Genomic DNA, 6,780 nt, shown 5'->3' with positions numbered 1-6,780 from the left:
TATGTTTAGTCCCCTGTGAGTAATAAAGAACTAATTCTCAGCGAGGGCATTTCGTTGATGAGGTTGCGAAAAGAGACGAAATTGTTCTGACAGATAAAACTAACAACCGGATTGATTACTCAACGAATTAGATAAACCACTGGGTACTTAGTTGGTAAAATAAAGACGTGTCATTGCACCAGTGTGTGTGTGTATTTCAATTTTATTTACACTTAATGAACCGCGGACTACATTATGAAAGTTGTCCTTCATTTTTACAGTAATGCGTGAGTCGAGTAAGATTTGATTGCTATATCTAGCTGTTTGAGAAAACACAAAGAAAAGTTATCTTGACTGAATTGTGTTTGTTTTTACTAATTAGGACACGACAGACCTCTGATCGCACCAGAAGGTCCAGTCCTTGTTGTGTGCCCCAATGACGCTGAGAGCTATGCTAGCCGGGTGCGAACAACTGGTAGGGTTTCCTATGCTGGAAAGGTCAAAGGGTAAAGTTCAGAGAAATATGTACCACCTATTCCCAGGAGTAGAAATTAGTTCGTATAGGAACACCATCACCACCTAGTGAAAGCAAAGTTATGGAGGCATCTATGACAGTCTAAATCAAAACCAACAGGATCTGGAAGAGGATGTTTTTTTTTTCTTCAGGAAATCCACAATCTGGAACAGGAGGGAGAGAATACAATAAGCAGCTGGATGTGATGCTGAGTCAGAACTGAAAAAATAGGGATCCAACTGGAAAAAGCGGAAAGATAAACTAGATTCGAGAACAGTGGAGAAAAAATCATTGAGGGTCGATGTTCCTCAGAGCGAGAAGGTCTTAAGCAAAGTAATAGTAAGCTTCACTGTCATCAATTCAGAAAATTGAACAAAAACAATCCAGTCATGGCCAACTTATCTTATATATGAAACAGAGCGAGTATCTAATTGCTTGCATTATCCAATGTGTGGTTCGTTTTCATATCAATCATCGGATGCAATATGAAGAAGATGAGTCTGCTGTTTTGCAGAAAGTGGAGCTCAGTCTCGAAGGCTTTCACGTTGCAGACTCACTAAAGATGTTTTGTTGTATGATGACTGATGACTCTCCATTGTAGACTGATCGTTGAACTAATAAAAAAAAAGTAAACTTCCGAAGGGACTCACCAAAAGAATATAAAGTTGCTTTGGTTGCTTTGAAGTTCGTTGATAACTCGCGGCTTTGATAACCCCAAAAAACAGTATATATATATATATATATTATATATATATAATATATATATATATATATTATATATACAAACATGTGGTTGAAGGAATTGGTGTTTTAATGATGACTTAGTTTATCTCGGGCAGAGATTTGGGATAACACACACATAGCCAATCACTCCATCAGACACAGGAGACAACATTTGTTTTGTTTTTTAATGTAGCCTATCTACGACAACCTTATGCAATACTCCCCCATTAAATCAATACATGCTAATTAAAGCAAATTAGTATTATTATTTCTCCCATAGCCGTCAAATACAGAAATACCACTGATTTATGCCATGTTTATGTTTGTGCTTGCGTGAGTACCTGTGTATGTGTGTGTGCGTGTATAATTTTTGTATTTCTTTACAAGTTTGTCCTTATAAGTTTCGCAATATTTTTTACACAGTGCCCATCACATTGCAAAAGTGTATCCCAAACCGGGAAGTTATTCCAGATACTTACAAATAGGTGTATTTCGTTAAAAACACCGGAGGGGCAAAGTGGTAGCTTGAACTTTTAAAATGCAGGAAAGGGCTGCATGAATGTGTGTGACACAGAAAAAAGACGAGAAATATACCTTTATCTTTAGTGTAATTTGTATCTTTATTTTCACTTTAAATAATTTCAATATAACGATTGTTAGTTTGTCGCACATTAAGATTTACACTCACATTATCGAAAGGTGGCGTAAAATATTCACTTTCGTTTAATGATGCCCATCTCTATATTAAAATTTTTGAAACATCGATTGCCGATATCCGCCGTTTAATAATTAAACATGGCGACGAATTCCATGTCGCTCACCGCAAGACATGCAGAAAACGTAAAGTAAAAATCGTGAACGATCCGGAACATCTTTACCGTTTCGACAATCCATTGCTGTCGCTAATTCTATTTCCTTAGAATTAATGAAATAGTGTAAGGCAAATTTGGTCTGAGAAGAATGTGAACCCAAATTGTCGAGTTTCAGAATAAATCATAATACATTATGTAATCCGTTCTAACGTATTTGCTAATTCACTGCGGACATGGGTGTATATATTTCGATATATGTGTATACGTGTAGGTGTATCTATATTTTTCCATAAGTGTATGTGTTAAATATGAAAGAGAAACAGAAAGAGAGAGAGTGTGCGTGTGTAAGTACTTGTGTGTGTTTGTGAGTGAAGATATTCGTAAAATATGAATATGTCAAATCAGCGAAACTTCATTTAGAAATCGGAAATCCAGTCTCAAAATATATTTGCTAGGAAACATACTTTGTTAATATGAAAATGAGATTCTTCGAACATCTTGCTGAATCAAAAAATGAAAGCCGTTAAAATTAATATATATATATATCTATATATATATATGCATATATATATAGATATATATTATATCTATATATATATATATATACATATATATATATATATATATATATATATATATATATATATATATATATATATATATATATATACATACATACACCACACACACATATATATATGTATATATATATATATATACATATACGTGTATATATAATGAAAATCTGACAGAACAAAAGTAAAAGCAACGAAATGAACACGTTTGCTATCGAATATCCTGCTTAATCAATAGCCTTTCGAAATAATAATCGATGAAATTAAGGGAGAATTTCGAATGGTAATATTAATATTGCAAAAACGAAAACAGCGCATAAAAAAGAGAAGAGAAGAAATTATGAAGTTGGTGGTGATGATGATGATAATGATGGCGACGACAACGACGATGATGATGATGATGAAGAAGAAGAAGAAGGAGAAGAAGAAGAAGAAGAAGAAGAAGAAGAAGAAGAAGAAGAAGAAGAAGAAGAAGAAGAAGAAGAAGAAGAAGAAGAAGAAGAAGAAGAAGAAGAAGAAGAAGAAGAAGATGATGATTATGATGATGGGAGGAGGTGGTAGGGCAGTGGGAAAAGTGTAAGAGGAAATGCATTGGCGATAGTAATATTGATGATAACAATAAGAGGAAAATACAAAAAGAAACTGAAGATAAAAAATGATAAAAGAATGATAAAAAATAAAATATATGTCAGCTATAAAAATTATCAATAAAGAAGAAAAAATATTGACCAAAAGAACAAAAAAAAATGTGCGAAAACTTAAGGCCCAAACATCAATGGTTTACAAACGAAAAGAATCGAGAAGAAACGGAAAGAAGCGGAAAGAAACCCAACACCACAATGTTGGTGGTGTGGTGGTGCTGGTGGTGGTGCTGGTGATGGTGGTGGTGGTGGCAGAGGTGAGAGCGCAAAGGAAAGGAACACAAACACACACACACACACATGCACACGCATGCACACCTATATATAGAATACAAACCTATAAAAATAAAAAACCTTAAAATCGCAAGAATCAATTTGTTGTGGTCGGAACGATTTAAAAAGTGGAGATTAGTGATGTTGAATGAAAGTTTAAAAAGCATGAAATTCTGGCTTTTAAAATGATATCGGACCTTTGAGCTTTGAGATTTTACGCAGGCTAATGAAGCGAATACCTTTATTATTATTATCATTATTATCATTTTATTATTATTATTATTATTATTATTATTATTATTATTATTATTATAATTATTATTATTATTATTATTATTATTAATATTATTATTATTATTGTTATTATTATTATTAATTATTATTATTATTATTATTATTATTATTATTATTATTATTATTATATTATTGACGTGTTTTTTGCTGTTATTATTAGTATCATTAACATTGGTAGTATTGTTATCGATCTTATTATTATTATTATTATTATCATCATAATCATTATTATTATTATGATTATTATTATTATTATCATCAGCATTATCATTATTATTAATATGATTATTATTATTATTATTATTATTATATTATTATTATTATTATTATTATTATTATTATTATTATTATTAATAGTAATATCGTCATTATTATTGTTGTCATTTTTATTTTTGTTATTCTTATTATCATTATTATTTATTGTTATTTTTTACCTTCTTCTTTTTATTAAGAATTTTTCAATTATTGTTTTTAATAGAGAAGCTGTCATTTTGAAGGGTTTATACGAAGGAATATAACAAAAATTGCTTAAAAATAAATCTGAATGTAAAAGAGGGGAAACAGCGATAAATATTGAGAAATTTTAAAGTAGAAAATAAAAAGAAAGGATTTAAATAAGAAAAAAATTGAGAATGATTATGTGAAATTAACAGTAAGATAATAAAATAGCTAAAAAAAAACACACAGAATATAGCCCACCACTTACGATTTACAAGTAAAAAATATAAAAGATAGAATAATAAAAATAATATTAAATTGTTTATGACGACGATGACGAGAGGAATGACAATAATAGGAATATTAAAAAAAAATATGTAATATTTATGGCAAGGATCTTATTCTTAATATAACGATATTATTATGGAGTAATATAACGATATAATAAACATATTATTCGGTGGATGTTATGAGAAAACACACAAAAAATATTATAAAGAAATACAAAAATGAAAGAAATGATACAACTGTAATAAGGAAACTATCTAAATACTACTACTACTACTACTACTACTACTACTACTACTACTACTGCTGCTTGCTGCTGCTGCTGCTACTACTACTGCTGTTGCTGCTGCTGCTGCTTGTAGTAGTACTAGTAGTAGTAATAACAAGAACACTAATAATATCAATAACAAGCAGGAAAAAGAGTAGCTTTGTAGCGAGTAGCTTTCTTACCAACCACATGGTTCTGGGTTCAGTCCCACTGCATGGCACTTTGGGCAAGTGATTTCTACGATAGCCTCGGGCCGACCAAAATCTTGGGAGTGGATTTGATAGGCGGACACTGCATGAAGCCCGTCGTGTATGTATATATATGTATTTATATATATGTGTATGTATATGTTTGTGTGTCTGTCTTTGTTAATGATTATTTTCATGCTTTATCTTTCAATTGCTTCGATCACTGAAATGTGGCCATACTAGAGCAATGCTTTGAAGCTTTATACTCGAATACATCGACCCAGATATTGTTTCTGTTAATTTATTATTTATTCTATCGTTCACTGTTCTGGAACTACTAGGTTACAGCGATGTAAACATACATACATATACATATATATGCATATATATATATATATAAATATATATATATATATATCTACATATATATGTATGTGTGTGTGTGTGTGTGTGTGTGCGTGTGTGTGTGTGTATGCATGTATGTATGGAAAATATAATTAAGATTCAATTGAATTAGGTACTTAAATTCAGACACCTTGCCAAATCGGTATAGTGCGCACAGGCCGAAGTTTGATGAGCAGAATGCATGCTTGCATGTATATATGTAAGTATGTATTTATGTAAGCATGTGTGTGTGTTGTGTGTGTGTGGTGTGTGTGTGGTGTGTGTGTGTTGTGTGTGTGGTGTGTTTATATAAGACTGGATTCTTTCAGTCTCCCTCTTCTGGTCGCCGAGAGGCTAAAGTAAAATTCTGAAACGAAAACAATGTGGATGGGAAGCAGACTTCTAATCACATGGCCGTGCCCATGCTTGTTTCCTGAAGCGTGGCCAAAACAAGCGTCACCTTAGTCTGCAGGTGTGGACAGCTTTCCATCATAGCCAGCAAGATAAAGCTGATATTTTTCGTATAATAATAATCCTAATAATAATAATAATAATAATAATAAATAATAATAATTAATAATAGTAATAAAATAATAATAATATTAATAATAATAATAATAATATAATAATAATAATATAATAAAATAATAATAATAATATAATAATAATAATAATAATAATAATAATAATAAGAAGAAGAAGAAGAAGAAGAAGAAGAATTGGACACAAGAGCCGAGGATATCGAGTGCAAAAGCAAAAAAAAGAATTGAATGCAAAACAGTAAGTAATAGCATTAACAATACTGATATTAAAACATGAAATTTTAATCATAAAAAAAGCATTATTGACAATAATAATAACAATAATTATTTATAAAAAAGAACAAACAACAAAATCTGTCGTTTGCTATGGAAGACTCACAATGTTATTTATTAAATGAAATAACATTCGGTCGAAGAATGAATACAAAAAGGAAAGAATATCAACTGTGGCAAACAACAATCTGTTCTCCTCGCAATAATAATAATAATAATAATAATAATAATAATAATAATAATAATAATAATAATAATAATAATAATAATAATAATAATAATAATATTAATAATAATTATTATTATTATTATTATTATTATATGAGAATGATCCCTGGCTTACCATCTCTGCAAAAAGTGCAAAATATTGTTTTAACTGGTACATCACATGTATTCAGAAGAGCATTGTCAATGTGAGAAGTATTAATACCCATGTATTTTAATTTAACTTAAAAAAAAATGAACGAACTATTGAGTTTAGTTTAATGGCCTACCAATGTATACTATGAGTTTCTTTGCCCTAGGAGTCGGGAAGTCACTCGGCAAGAAATGGAAGCAAATTTGAAAGAAGAAAAAAATAAAATAATA

This window comes from Octopus sinensis, linkage group LG10, assembly GCF_006345805.1.
Source record: "Octopus sinensis linkage group LG10, ASM634580v1, whole genome shotgun sequence".
In the NCBI taxonomy this organism is placed as follows: domain Eukaryota; kingdom Metazoa; phylum Mollusca; class Cephalopoda; order Octopoda; family Octopodidae; genus Octopus; species Octopus sinensis.
This window is presented reverse-complemented; position numbering follows the sequence as displayed.